This window comes from Coregonus clupeaformis, chromosome 2 (assembly GCF_020615455.1).
Source record: "Coregonus clupeaformis isolate EN_2021a chromosome 2, ASM2061545v1, whole genome shotgun sequence".
Taxonomy (NCBI): domain Eukaryota; kingdom Metazoa; phylum Chordata; class Actinopteri; order Salmoniformes; family Salmonidae; genus Coregonus; species Coregonus clupeaformis.
In genome coordinates, this window is record NC_059193.1 from 12670931 (window position 1) to 12688430 (window position 17500).

Sequence of the window (17500 nt, forward strand, 5' to 3'; positions counted from 1 at the left end):
ATAAATTATTAGCAAGACAGCTAAGGCATGTACAAGCATCTAGAGCTATTCACAAAATAAAAGACAAGAAGGGTAAAATAGTAACAGATCCGCAGGACATTAATAAATGCTTTGCACAGTTTTACTCAGAGCTATACCAATCAAAATGCGATGCTACTGATCCACAAACTATGGAACGCTTTCGCTGATTGTGAACTTCCTAAACTAGACAGGGGGCAGCTGCCGCACTCGATGCAGGGATAACCTTAGATGAAATTAACACAGCGATAGCACAATTTCCAAACAGCAAGGCCCCTGGGCCCGATGGATATGTAATAGAATTCTATAAGAAGTACTGCGCTAGTCTATCTCCACTTATGCTGCGAATGTTTCAACAATCCAAAGAAAATACCAAACTCCCGCAAACACTGTATGAGGCTACAATAGCCCTGATCTTGAAAAAAGATAGAGATTCCATGGAGATGTCGTCGTATCGCCCCGTGTCGTTACTCCCCATAGAAAACAAGGTGTTGACAAAGATATTGGCAAACCGATTGAAAAATTATATTTCCGACGTCATACACCCTGACCAGACAGGTTTTATCCCGGGCCGACATATATACTACAATTTGAGACGCCTTTTCAACGTAATGTATCATGATCATAAAGTTGAGGCAGTGGTAATAGCTCTTGATGCAGAGAAGGCGTTTGATCAGATTGAGTGGAAGTATATGATGTCGGTTCTGGAGCATTTCGGATTTGGAAAGGAATTTATTAATTGGATAAGAATTATTTATGCACACCCAATGGCGTCCGTGGTGACCAATCAGGAAATGTCGCAGTCATTCCGCCTGTTCAAGGGGTGCCGACAGGGGTGCCCTATTTCGCCTGCTCTCTTCGCTATAGCCATGGAACCCCTTGCTACGCGCATTCGGGCATGTGCCGATATAGCTTCTGTTAAAATAAAAGACACACAGCACAAAATTTCCCTATATGCAGACGATGTTCTTTTGTTTTTGTCCAAGCCTAAAACGTCTATTCCACCATTACTTAACTTGATAAACACATTCGGCTCCTTCTCTGGCTACAAGATAAACTGGCAAAAAAGTGAGATGATGCCAATATCACGGCCTGTGGATATGCAATTTCTGCAATCTACCCCGTTTAGAACAGTGAGGGACAAGTTCACAAGCCTTGGCATTGTAGTGACAAGAGACCTTGACCAGCTATTGAAAGTGAATTGGGACATGAAAATATATCAGCTTAAACAAAATATAGATTTCTGGAAAACTCTGCCTATTTCCTTGGTTGGTCGTATAAACGCTTATTAAAATGGTTGTCCTACCCAGGTTTCTTTACCTCTTCCAATGTCTACCCAATTTCATACCACAAAGCTATTTTAAGAAACTGGATTCAATAGTAACTCCATTTTTATGGGATAACAAGGCAGCCAGAATTGCAAAGAAGCATTTATGCAAGTACAAGATAGAGGGGGCTTTGGCCTTCCTCACTTCAAACTGTATTATTGGGCTGCTAATCTGAACATTGTGTCTTTCTGGAGGGAAAGTTTACCTGAGATGAGACGGAAGGATATGCCTTCATGGCTTTTGATTGAGCAGGCCTCCTGTCAACGTTCCTCACTCCCTGCACTTGTTAATAGCCCATCATATGTGAAAAAAGCCACTTATGACTCCAATCCAGTCATTTGTCATACTCTTAGGATCTGGAAACAGATTAGGGATTTTCTTAACATACCCACTGTGTACATAGACAGCCCGATTAGCCGGAATCATGCTTTCCACCCTGCAATGGATGATGTGGTGTTTTCACAGTGGAGGGAGAAGGGGCTCACAACAATTGGTAATCTATACATAGATGGTCAGTTAGCTTCATTTCAACAACTACAGGCAAAGTTCAACATGCCAACAACACATTTTTTTCAGATACCTCCAAATCAGGAATTTCTTAAGGACACACATCCCACAGTATGGCATGAAGCCAAATAGTCCTACATTAGATAGCTTGATCCTTGTCAAACCCCATTCAAAAGGGTCGGTCTCCAGACTGTATGATGTGCTACAGGCCCACATAGAGGTATCCACAGACACCATTAAAAGGGCTTGGGAACAAGAACTTGGTTCAGAAATCTCAAATGAGGACTGGATAGAAGCTCTCAGGAATATAAACCACAGTTCAGTGAATGCCAGACACAACCTTGTACAGTTTAAGGTGATACACAGGTTACACTACTCAAAAGTAAAACTGCATAAAATATTCCCGGACACCTCACCACTGTGTGAGAGGTGCAAGCAGGAGGAGGGGACATTATCCCACTTATTCTGGACATGCCCTAAATTACAGGCTTACTGGGCTCTCATTTTTGATTACTTATCTAAGGCCTTTGATAAAGTTCTAGCCCCAGACCCATTGATCGCTCTGTTTGGTACAGTTGATGGGAATAACCAGGAGGGGAAAGCTGTCTCTCTTTGTACTCTATTAGCCAAAAGGCTCATATTGCAATTTTGGAAATTGGAGACTGTACCTACCTTTGAAATGTGGTTACGGGATTTAGGGAATGTAATCCATATGGAAAAGATTCGATACAACACCTCCAATAGAAGTCCATTGTTTTACAAAATATGGCAGCCGATACTGGATAAATGGTCTAGTCCCGCTTCATAACTGGGCTGACGATCTGCTGCTACTCTGTGCTGTACTCCACTCAATATTTATTTTTGGCTGAACTACACTGCTTGTAATGACTATATGCTGTCTTCTTATACACGTACCACCTAATAGGATTTTGTTTTATTTTGTGTATGTGTGAGTTAACTTTTGTTTTGTCCTCTAAACTGGCCATCCCATCCAACAGTACAATGAATGTCATTGTTTGTATTGCTGTCTCTTTTACTTTATTTTTATTGGAAAATAATAAACATATTATAAAAAAAAAAAAGAAGTTTCAAAAGAATAAAGACATTTCAAATGTCATATTATGTATATTTACAGTGTTGTAACAATGTGCAAATAGTTAAAGTACAAATGGGAAAATAAATAAACATAAATATGGGTTGTATTTACAATGGTGTTTGTTCTTCCCTGGTTGCCCTTTTCTTGTGGCAACAGGTCACAAATCTTGCAGCTGTGATGGCACACTGTGGTTTTTCACCCAGTAGGTCTCGCTCTCTCTCTCTCGCTCTTTCTAAAATTGTACTTAAACCAAAAGTTGTGCAGCTGAGTTCATGTCCTGAATACCTAAAACAGGGAGATAAAAACTCTACTCTTCTTCTACTTATCTCACTGACAGAGTGAAATGAAACAGCGACAGAGGACATTGTGTTCAACAGCTGAGTGTCAGACATTTTCTGTGTCCCAAATGGGACCTTATTCCCAATACAGTACACAACAGGCCCTGGTCAAAGGTAGTGCACTGCAAAGGGAATAGAGTGACATTTGGGGCACTGAATGAGTCTCTGTGTTTCCACATTGCATAAAACTGATGCAGCGTTAATGTCCTCTTCATAAAGAGATAACACGTCCTGTACAATGGATAATGGCTGGAGCCGGAAACAGACAGACATTGTGTCAGCAGCACTCAAACAAGATAATATCTGGGAAGTCAATGGAGACAATGCCGGTTCATTGGGAAATGAAATGGTGGATCCATTTTATATCATTGTTCTATTGCCTGGAGTCGTTGACTAATTTGACAATGTCTTCACTAATCACCTCATATCTCCTCTTTGCCCCAAGACAGTTCTGTCCTATTCAGCTTAGACACACACACAGACACACACAGACACACACACAGACACACACACACAGACACACACACAGACACACACACACAGACACACACAGACACACACAGACACACACACAGACACACACACACAGACACACACAGACACACACAGACACACACACACAGACACACACACAGACACACACACACAGACACACACAGACACACACAGACACACACACAGACACACACACACAGACACACACAGACACACACACAGACACACACACACAGACACACACAGACACACACACAGACACACACACACAGACACACACAGACACACACAGACACACACACAGACACACACACACAGACACACACACAGACACACACAGACACACACACAGACACACACACAGACACACACAGACACACACAGACACACACACAGACACACACACAGACACACACAGACACACACACAGACACACACAGACACACACAGACACACACACAGACACACACAGACACACACACAGACACACACAGACACACACAGACACACACACAGACACACACAGACACACACACACAGACACACACAGACACATACACACAGACACACACAGACACACACACACAGACACACACAGACACATACACACAGACACACACAGACACAGACACACACAGACACACACACACAGACACACACAGACACATACACACAGACACACACACACAGACACACACAGAGATACACACACAGACACACACAGACACACACAGACACATACACACAGACACACACACACACACACACACACAGACACACACAGACACATACACACAGACACACACAGACACAGACACACACAGACACACACACACAGACACACACAGACACATACACACAGACACACACACACAGACACACACAGAGATACACACACAGACACACACAGACACACACAGACACACACAGACACATACACACAGACACACACACACACACACACACACAGACACACACAGACACATACACACAGACACACACACACACACACACACACAGACACACACAGAGATACACACACAGAGATACACACACAGACACACACAGACACATACACACAGACACACACACACAGACACACACACACAGACACACACAAAGATACACACACAGACACACACAGACACACACAGACACACACAGAGATACACACACAGACACACACAGACACACACAGACACACACAGACACACACACACAGACACACACACAGACACACAGACACACACAGAGATACACACACAGACACACACAGACACATACACACAGACAGACACACACACACACACACACACACACACAGACACACACAGAGATACACACACAGACACACACAGACACATACACACAGACACACACACACAGACACACACACACAGACACACACACACAGACACACACACACAGACACACACACACACACACACACACAGACACACACACACAGACACACACACACAGACACACACACACAGACACACACAGAGATACAGACACAGACACACACACACAGACACACACACACAGACACACACAGACAGACACACACACACAGACACACACACACACACAGATACAGACACAGACACACACACACACACAGACACACACACACAGAGATACAGACACAGACACACACACAGACACACACAGACACATACACACAGACACACACACACAGACACACACACACAGACACACACAGACAGACACACACACACAGACACACACAGAGATACAGACACAGACACACACACACACACACACAGACACACAGACACACACACACAGACACACACACACACACAGACACACACACACACACACACACACACACATATACAGACACACACAGACAGACACACACACACACAAAATTCCTCAATCGGGTTAAGGAAATGAGAGTATGGGGGTAAATACAGGGTGGTGAATTGTGCATGGGCCTGAAACCATGCTTGCACCATATGAGCATGGTGGAACCTGACATTATCCCACACAATGACATAGGTCACGCCATCGGCTCTACAGACCTGATCGAGCTCATCAAGGAAGGTTACAAGGAGAGCTGCATTATATGATCCAATACGAGGTCTGCGTCCAACCACACCATCTTCTGTTATAGCCGCACACATGGTAATGTTGGCCCCACGTTGTCCAGGTACTTGGATGGTTGCCGACCTCTCCTCCTTGTCTTGGCCAGGTTAAAGCCTGCCTCATCCAAATATATGAATTTGTGATGGTTGTTATCAGCATCCAGCTCCATCACCCTCTAAAAATACCTTTTGGAAAGAGATTTACTGATTACTGTACAATGTAGAATTATTAGGGAATTTTTATTACAACAGCCATCTTGAAACTGAACATACCTGAACATACTCAGTCCTCATTTGCTTCACTCTGTCTGCATTTCTTTCAAAAGGCACACGGTATAGTTGTTTTAAAGACACCTGGTGCCTTTCCAGCATGCGTGCAATAGTTGGCAAACTTATGGATTCCACATTGTTAAACATGTCTTCATTGTCCAAGATATGCTGGCGAATTTCTGTAAGGCGAATATCATTTCTGGGCCGAACCAAATCGACCACAGCCTGCTCTTGTTGGTCAGTCAGAATTTTGCCTCTGCCTCCCCTATTTGGCCTAGTCTCAATTCTACAGGGAACATTACAGTAAGAAGAAACTTGGTCACATCACCTACTCTGTGATACACATTGGTATGCAGTCATTTGACAGTTGAGAGTAGCATAATGTTTAGTGCATGCTGACGACTTACCGGTTCTCATTGCGGAAAGTTCTGATTATTGAGGCCACGGTTGACCTTCTGAGGTTTGGTTGTATCATTGTAGCCGCCTCAGTCATTGTCATGCCATGATTTATGACATGGTCTACAACTATTGCTCGGATTTCATTGGACACTCTTTGCTGTTTCTGCCGCTGACTTGGTCCGTGGCCTTGTCCTCTACCACGTTCCCCCACACCTCTCAAACGAGGCCCACGACCACCTCTCAGAAGGGGTGCTTGTCCCCTGCCATTCCTTTGACCAACACGTCTTCCTCGTCTTCCTCCCACCACTGCTTGACCTCTATTGTGACCTGGATCACCTGCCGGCTCCATGTTACAGTACGTATCGCTATGTTGTTGCAAGTGGATCCCAATCAATTCTTTATATACTCGTTCCACAATGTGAACTCAATCATCAGTAACGAGTTGGCAGAATTGGACAAGCAATTACAAGGGCCTGCATCCATACAGTGCAGTATTGTCAATACTGTAAACAGTCTGAAAAGGTGGTACATTGGACCATAGAAACAGTGTCTGATAAAGAATGATGATGACATATTACATCCATAGATAATGTAGTCTAATTGGTTCATGCTCCACGCTAATTGGTGACAATGAATCTCGTTATCTTGAAACTTTCATGATCTAAACATGGAATATTGTTTGTCTGTTTCCATACAACTATGCATTAAGAGCAATGCAACAGTTACTTATCATTTTGAGCAGTTGTATCAATTGATAGTTGGATAATTGTAATGAAAATTAATTGACACTCATCTGAAATGTAATGTGTGAATTGCCTTTTGAAATAGTAGTACTTTGATGTTAAGTTGTGTCATATTGAACAGGTGATTTTTGTTAAATGAACAAATGATCTTAGTTTTATGTGTATTGTATCCAAGCAATTGAAAGAAGTGTTAGAGTTTTGAAAAATGTGCATTTTGATCATTGGTTGTGAGTTTTGTGTCTGGCGTTTTGAAAAATGACGTCAAGGTTCTGAAATTAGTGCCAAAGTGATTGTAAAAAAAAATGTAATTCTTCCATCTATCCATCAATGTTGTGCTAATGTTGTATAGACCTGGTTTTTATAGATTGGACAGGAACAGTTTTGAGGCAGCGGGGGAATGAAAACGGACAGGTTTGAATCAATTCCTCTGGACCCAGCTCCCGATGTTAGAGGATCGTCGCACCTTGATATTGAGCTGATTATTCGTCAACAGCAGAGGGTTAGTCACTGCCAGTTACTGTCTGAGTCTTCAGCAGTACTACAGGTAACAACCTCGATAAGAAGGAGCTGCTCTTCCTCCCGGGGAAGGCCTGCCCACTCCAAGACCTCTCCATCACGGTCGACGACTCCACAGTGTCTCCCTCCAAGAGTCCAAAGAACCTTGGCGTGACCCTGGAAAACACTCTGCAAAAATGAAAGCAGTGACTCGCTCCTGCAGGTTCATGCTCTTCAACATCGACCCTACCTCACACAGGAAGCGGTGCAGGTCCTAATCCAGGCACTTGTCATCTAACGTCTAGACTACTGCAACTCGCTGTTGGCTGGGCTCCCCGCTTGTGCCATCAAACCCCTGCAATTTATCCGGAACGCTGCAGCCCGCCTGGTTTTCAACCTTCCAAAGTTCTCCCATGTCACCCCGCTCCTCCTCACACTCCACTGGCTTCCAGTTGAAGCTCACATCCACTACAAGACCATGGTGCTTAGCTACGGAGCAGCAAGAGGAACCGCCCCTCCCTAACCTTCAGGCTATGCTCAAACCCTACACCCCAACCCGAGCACTCCGTTCTGCCACCTCTGGTCTCTCGGCCCTCCCACCCCTACGGGAGGGCAGCTCCCGCTCAGCCCAGTCCAAGCTCTTCTCTGTCCTGGCACCCCATTGGTGGAACCTGCAGCTAGGACAGCAGAGTCCCTGTCCATCTTCCAAAAACATCTGAAACCCTACCTCTTACATTTACATTTACATTTACGTCATTTAGCAGACGCTCTTATCCAGAGCGACTTACAAATTGGTGTATTCACCTTATAGCCAGTGGGATAACCACTTTTTTTTTTATTTTTTTTGGGGGGTAAGGGGGGTTAGAATGATTACTTTATCCTATCCCAGGTGTTCCTTAAAGAGGTGGGGTTTCAAATGTCTCCGGAAGGTGGTGAGTGACTCCGCTGTCCTGGCGTCGTGAGGGAGCTTGTTCCACCATTGGGGTGTCAGAGCAGCGAACAGTTTTGACTGGGCTGAGCGGGAACTGTGCTTCAGCAGAGGTAGGGGAGCCAGCAGACCAGAGGTGGATGAACGCAATGCCCTTGTTTGGGTGTAGGGACTGATCAGAGCCTGAAGGTACGGAGGTGCCGTTCCCCTCACAGCTCCGTAGGCAAGCACCATGGTCTTGTAGCAGATGCGAGCTTCAACTGGAAGCCAGTGTAGTGTGCGGAGGAGCGGGGTGACGTGAGAGAACTTGGGAAGGTTGAACACCAGACGGGCTGCGGCATTCTGGATGAGTTGTAGGGGTTTAATGGCACAGGCAGGGAGCCCAGCCAACAGCGAGTTGCAGTAATCCAGACGGGAGATGACAAGTGCCTGGATTAGGACCTGTGCCACTTCCTGTGTAAGGCAGGGTCGTACTCTCCGAATGTTGTAGAGCATGAACCTACAGGATCGGGTCACCGCCTTGATGTTAGCGGAGAACGACAGGGTGTTGTCCAGGGTCACGCCAAGGCTCTTCACACTCTGGGAGGAGGACACAACGGAGTTGTCAACCGTGATGGCGAGATCATGGAACGGGCAGTCCTTCCCCGGGAGGAAGAGCAGCTCCGTCTTGCTGAGGTTCAGCTTGAGGTGGTGATCCGTCATCCATACTGATATGTCTGCCAGACATGCAGAGATGCGATTCGCCACCTGGTTATCAGAAGGGGGAAAGGAGAAGATCAGTTGTGTGTCGTCTGCGTAGCAATGATAGGAGAGGCCATGTGAGGATATGACAGAGCCAAGTGACTTGGTGTATAGCGAGAATAGGAGAGGGCCTAGAACTGAGCCCTGGGGGACACCAGTGGTGAGAGCACGTGGTGCGGAGACAGCTTCTCGCCACGCCACTTGGTAGGAGCGAGAAGGAGTATCTTAAATATGAGGGAGTATCTTAAATAATCCCTCATATTATTACTGTACGGTCGTCATTCCTGGATAAAGAGTTGAAGAGGACGTGGGTTGTCATCGTCCTGTCAGATGATGTCACATATTCATCTGTCCGCTCATTTTCAGACTGTCAGCTGAATGATAAGTTATGATGAAAAGGCCCAACTTTACATAATGAAAAGGCCCAACTTTACATAATGTCCTGAGGCCACCTTGAGAACAAGAGAAATGGGTGAAACAGCCAGACACTTCTAGTTTTAATGACAAGGCAGGACCCTATTCAGTCAAACACCGTAGTAGGATCTCCTCTTGCTGGAATATGGATTGTTGTGATTTGTGTAGTCAACCACAAAATGTTCACAACATGATACTAAAAGGATTTCAACTGCATTGTATTACATACTTTCCTGCTGCACAACATGAAATATGTTTTGGATCAATCCCTGAAGTAGGACTGTGTTAGTTTGAATAGGGTCCCCAGTTAACCCTCAGTCACAGTCTTTAATTATACACTTAGGAAAGATTGTGCTATCTAGAACCTAAAACGGTTCTCCGGCTGTCCCCACAGGAGAACCCTTTGAAGAACCCTTTTTGATTCCATGTAGAACCCTTTCCACAGAGGGTTCTACCTGGAACCAAAAAGGGTTCTACCTGGAACCAAAAAGGGTTCTACTATGGGGACAGCCGAATAACCCTTTTTTCTAAGAGTGTACTACTTACTTAATGCGTCGTAAAATCAACTCCCACTCCACTCTCACACAGAAATTCCGTTCTCCTGTTTTTCCACCAAACCTGAATTTATCCCCTCTCATGGAATACCATGACATGTTGATAATATATATGAGGTGGAAGGGAGGGGGGGGGCTCAATCTTTGACAGTAGTCCAGGCGATATGTGAAAATTATGTTTTCATAAAAGCATGAAACTTGGTACAGTTGTATAGTTTAGGGTCCTGGACATTTTCAGAAATGGTGCCATTGCAAAAAAGAAAACTCTTGGCGGCCATGTTGGCTATGTTTCTTTTACTCCATAGGACCTTATATAAACAGGGGTGTGCCTTTCCAAATCATGTCCAATCAGTTGAATTTACCACAGGTGGACTCCAATCAAGTTGTAGAAACATCTCAAGGATGACCAACGGAAACAGGATGCACCTGAGCTCAATTTCGAGTCTCATAGCAAAGGGTCTGAATACTTATGTAAATAAGATATTTCTGTTTTAAATTTTTTACACATTTGCAAAGATTTATAGAAACCTGTTTTTGCTTTGTCATTATGGGATACTGTGTGTAGGTTGATGAGGATTATTATTATTTTTAATCCATTTTAGAATAATTCTGTAACGTAACAAAATGTGGAAAAATAAAAGGGGCTTGAATACTTTCCAAATGCACTGTATAATGGGAACGAGGGTAAATCGCTCTTTCTGACAACGTACACAATAGAATATTATCTCTGTTATTCATTTTTTTTAAATATTTAAAACTTTTTTTTTTTTTTTTTTTACATAATGCTGGAAGGGAAGTTCAGTTTGGGGGTAACTCTGTCAACCATTTTTTAATCAACTTTTTTTTTAAAAATCTGCATCACCTAAAATGTATGGAGTCAGCCATTGACCCCAGGCTAAGGCAGGAGCAAGCAGGATTCTGAACGGGACAAGGATGTATGGTCCCCGTTCTCACGTCACAGACTTCAAGGCTTTTGGTAATATACCACAGGAAGTTGCACCTTAATAGGGGAGGACGGGCTTGTGGTAATGGCTGGAGCGGAATCAGTGGAATGGTATCTGTTTATTATCTATGCATAGTCACTTTATATACCTACATGTACATATTGCCTCAATTCTCTGTACCGGTACCCCCTGTATATAGCCTGTATATAGCCTGTATATAGCCTGTATATTGACTCTGTACCGGTACCCCCTGTATATAGCTGTATATAGCCTGTATATAGCCTGTATATAGCCTGTATATAGCCTGTATATAGCCTGTATATAGCCTGTATATAGCCTGTATATAGCTGTATATAGCCTGTATATAGCCTGTATATAGCCTGTATATAGACTCTGTACCGGTACCCCCTGTATATAGCCTGTATATAGCCTGTATATAGCTGTATATAGCCTGTATATAGCCTGTATATAGCTGTATATAGCTGTATATAGCTGTATATAGCCTGTATATAGCCTGTATATAGCCTGTATATAGACTCTGTACCGGTACCCCCTGTATATAGCCTGTATATAGCCTGTATATAGCCTGTATATAGACTCTGTACCGGTACCCCCTGTATATAGCCTGTATATAGCCTGTATATAGCCTGTATATAGCTGTATATAGCCTGTATATAGCCTGTATATAGCTGTATATAGCTGTATATAGCTGTATATAGCCTGTATATAGCCTGTATATAGGCTGTATATAGACTCTGTACCGGTACCCCCTGTATATAGCCTGTATATAGCCTGTATATAGCCTGTATATAGACTCTGTACCGGTACCCCCTGTATATAGCCTGTATATAGCCTGTATATAGCTGTATATAGACTCTGTACCGGTACCCCCTGTATATAGCCTGTATATAGCCTGTATATTGACTCTGTACCGGTACCCCCTGTATATAGCTGTATATAGCTGTATATAGCCTGTATATAGCCTGTATATAGCTGTATATAGCTGTATATAGCCTGTATATAGCTGTATATAGCCTGTATATAGCCTGTATATAGCCTGTATATAGCCTGTATATAGCCTGTATATAGCTGTATATAGCCTGTATATAGTCTGTATATAGCCTGTATATAGCTGTATATAGCCTGTATATAGCTTGTATATAGCCTGTATATAGCTGTATATAGCCTGTATATAGCTGTATATAGCTGTATATAGCCTGTATATAGCCTGTATATAGCCTGTATATTGACTCTGTACCGGTAGCCCCTGTATATAGCCTGTATATAGCTGTATATAGCCTGTATATAGCTGTATATAGCCTTATATAGCTGTATATAGCTGTATATAGCTGTATATAGCCTGTATATAGCCTGTATATAGCCTGTATATAGCTGTATATAGCTGTATATAGCCTGTATATTGACGCTGTACCGGTAGCCCCTGTATAGAGCCTCGCTACTGTTATTTTTACTGTTATTTTACTGCTTTTATTTTTTACTTATCTGTTGTTTACTTAACACTTATTTTTCTTAAAGCTGCACTGTTGGTTAAGGGCTTGTAAGTAAGCATTTCACTGTAATGTCTACACCTGTTGTATTCGGCGCATGTGACAAATACAATTTGATTTGATTTGATTTGAAATACATCAAACACTTGGTTTTCCATGTGTTTGATGCCATTCCACTGGCTCCGTTCCAGCCATTATTATGAGCCGTCCTCCCCTCAGCAGCCTCCCCTGGAGTATACATGGTGACACTCTCTGGAAGAGCTTGAGATCCGATTCAATGTACTGTACACCATTCGAGGTATACTGTTCGAGAGCATCTCAATCATAGGGACATGTTTCAAACACTTTGAATGCAGTGTCATTATGGACAGGTGTGAGTGGTTCAGCATGCTGTGTGGCGTGAGATAGGGTTCCTTACATTTACATTTTAGCAGACGCTCTTATCCAGAGCGACTTACAGTTAGCACATACATTATTTCATCAAACCCACAACCCTGGCGTTGCAAACGCCATGCTCTACCAACTGAGCTACATCACCTGCCGGCCATTCCCTCCCCTACCCTGGACGACGCTGGGCCAATTGTGCGCCGCCCCATGGGTCTCCCGGTCGCGGCCGGCTACGACTGGATTCGAACCAGGATCTCTAGTGGCACAGCGTAGCACTGCGATGCAGCGCCTTAGACCACTGCGCCACTCGGGTTCCTTCCATCTCTCAGATCCTCTGCCTTATTAATGTATGCACTCACTAACTGTAAGTCGCTCTGGATAAGATGCTAAATGACTAAAATGTAAAATGTAAATGTGTTTACCACATAGCTCTTTGGGGTCCTAGGCCGGGTTCTGGTAAAGGACTCTGGGACAATCGTTGTGAAAAATGCTATATAAATAACATGTATTGTATTCATTGATTTTTTCGATGTGACGTAAAATTAGCTTGATTGGTGTTATATTGACAAAACACAGGTGTAAACATCACCCTTTATGTGTTATCATGTTCAGCAGATATGAAGGAAAATACATTGTCCGGCTATGGAGGAATAGCAAAATGGCTGCCACTGCCGCCAGGAGTATGGTTCCCTTTCTGAAAATGTTCAGGACCCCAAACTGTACAAGTTTCATGCTTTTATGAAAAAGTTAACAATTTACCTCAAATGTGGCACATATCGCCTAGACTACTGTTAAAAACAGAAACCTGTAAACAAAGTGGTTCATTAATGGGGTCCCGGCCACATGATTGAGAATACACCCCGTCGACAGATACCCCAGCATTGTTGGCCCTGGAGTGACCTGGCAATGACCGGACGTTTACGTAACGATGACGAGCAGCAGGAACCTGAGAAGATACCAGAACAATGAATAAAGCAAGCATCTCGACCACAGCGCTTCAGAAATATAGCTTCCTTGCATTGAGGATTGTGTCTGAGGTTACTGTCCAGACGCAGGGTCAACCTGGCATTAAAATAACAGTAAAAGTGCCACCCGTGTGAGCTGCGAAAATACCTGAAAAGGGAGGCATGTTTACAGAGTTCTGGCATGCAAGGGTGGTTGTTTATCCAAACCTGTGCCCTGCGGCACTGGATCTGGTTTCTACCCTGAATCCCAAGAGTTGGTGGAGAAAATATTCTGTCATCAGGTTTGAGAAACCGAACCACCACCTCTCTGGAACACAGACTCTTCTTGAAGATAAACCAGAAGATCTTGTTAGGTTGAACAGAAACGCACACACACACGCACACACAAGCTGGCTGGCTGTGAACTGATAGACTTGTGAAGAACTGTTGTATTGATAGAATTCACCTTGTCCTAGAGAGACTTACACGGTAATCAAAACGTCATGCCAGGGTAAGCCTACATGAAACACAGCCCTTATTTGAAGTGTTTCTAAAATCCCTTATGGGAAAGATTTATGGTGGGAAAACGATTGGAACCATTTCCCTGTTTGACCTCTAGGTTTTATGGGTATCATGACTCATACTGTGATACTCCATAGAGGTCTTCAGCGTGGGCACATATTTTCTTCTGCACCCCCACCCGCGCCATTTCCAAACTACTTCCAGCGCTATGGGTACTCCATTCCCAACTACTTCCTGTGCTATGGGTACTCCATTCCCAACTACTTCCTGTGCTATGGGTACTCCATTCCCAACTACTTCCCGCGGCTATGGGTACTCCATTCCCAAACTACTTCCCGTGCTATGGGTACTCCATTCCCAACTACTTCCCGTGCTATGGGTACTCCATTCCAAACTACTTCCCGTGCTATGGGTACACCATACCAAACTACTTCCCGTGCTATGGGTACTCCATTCCCAAACTACTTCCAGCGCTATGGGTACTCCATTCCCAAACTACTTCCTGTGCTATGGGTACTCCATTCCCAACTACTTCCTGTGCTATGGGTACTCCATTCCCAACTACTTCCCGTGCTATGGGTACTCCATTCCCAACTACTTCCAGCGCTATGGGTACTCCATTCCCAACTACTTCCTGTGCTATGGGTACTCCATTCCCAACTACTTCCAGCGCTATGGGTACTCCATACCAAACTACTTCCCATGCTATGGGTACTCCATTCCAAACTACTTCCCGTGCTATGGGTACTCCATTCCCAACTACTTCCCGTGCTATGAGTACTCCATTCCCAACTACTTCCCGTGCTATGAGTACTCCATTCCCAACTACTTCCTGTGCTATGGGTACTCCATTCCCAACTACTTCCAGCGCTATGGGTACTCCATTCCCAAACTACTTCCTGTGCTATGGGTACTCCATTCCCAACTACTTCCAGCGCTATGGGTACTCCATTCCCAACTACTTCCTGTGCTATGGGTACTCCATTCCCAACTACTTCCAGCGCTATGGGTACTCCATTCCCAAACTACTTCCTGTGCTATGGGTACTCCATTCCCAACTACTTCCAGCGCTATGAGTACTCCATTCCCAACTACTTCCCGCGGCTATGGGTACTCCATTCCAAACTACTTCCAGCGCTATGGGTACTCCATTTCCAAACTACTTCCAGCGCTATGGGTACTCCATTCCAAACTACTTCCAGCGCTATGGGTACTCCATTCCGAACTACTTCCAGCGCTATGGGTACTCCATTCCCAACTACTTCCAGCGCTATGGGTACTCCATTCCCAACTACTTCCTGTGCTATGGGTACTCCATTCCCAAACTACTTCCAGCTCTATGGGCACTCTATACCAAACTACTTCCCGTGCTATGGGTACTCCATCCCCAACTACTTCCCATGCTATGAGTACTCCATTCCCAAACTACTTCCGGCGCTATGGGTACTCCATTCCCAACTACTTCCCGTGCTATGGGTACTCCATTCCCAAACTACTTCCCGTGCTATGGGTACTCCATTCCCAAACTACTTCCCGTGCTATGGGTACTCCATTCCCAACTACTTCCAGCGCTATGGGTACTCCATTCCCAACTACTTCCAGCGCTATTGGTACTCCATTCCCAACTACTTCCTGTGCTATGGGTACTCCATTCCCAACTACTTCCCGTGCTATGGGTACTCCATTCCCAACCTACTTCCAGCGCTATGGGTACTCCATACCAAACTACTTCCCATGCTATGGGTACTCCATTCCCAAACTATTTCCAGCGCTATGGGTACTCCATTCCCAACTACTTCCCGTGCTATGGGTACTCCATTCCCAAACTACTTCCCATGCTATGGGTACTCCATTCCCAACTACTTCCAGCGCTATGGGTACTCCATTCCCAAACTACTTCCCATGCTATGGGTACTCCATTCCCAACTACTTCCAGCGCTATGGGTACTCCATTCCCAAACTACTTCCCGTGCTATGGGTACTCCATTCCCAACTACTTCCAGCGCTATGGGTACTCCATTCCCAAACTACTTCCCATGCTATGGGTACTCCATTCCCAAACTACTTCCTGTGCTATGGGTACTCCATTCCCAACTACTTCCAGCGCTATGGGTACTCCATTCCCAAACTACTTCCAGCGCTATGGGTACTCAATTCCCAACTACTTCCAGCGCTATGGGTACTCCATTCCCAAACTACTTCCAGCGCTATGGGTACTCAATTCCCAAACTACTTCCAGCGCTATGGATTCTCCATTCCCAAACTACTTCCAGCGCTATGGGTACTCCATTCCCAACTACTTCCCGTGCTATGGGTACTCCATTCCCAAACTACTTCCTGTGCTATGGGTACTCCATTCCCAACCTACTTCCAGCGCTATGGGTACTCCATACCAAACAACTTCCCATGCTATGGGTACTCCATTCCCAACTACTTCCAGCGCTATGGGTACTCCATTCCCAACTACTTCCCGTGCTATGAGTACTCCATTCCCAACTACTTCCCGCGGCTATGGGTACTCCATACCAAACTACTTCCAGCGCTATGGGTACTCCATTCCAAACTACTTCCCGTGCTATGGGTACTCCATTCCCAAACTACTTCCCGTGCTATGGGTACTCCATTCCCAAACTACTTCCCATGCTATGGGTACTCCATTCCCAACTACTTCCAGCGCTATGGGTACTCCATTCCCAAACTACTTCCCGTGCTATGGGTACTCCATTCCCAACTACTTCCAGCGCTATGGGTACTC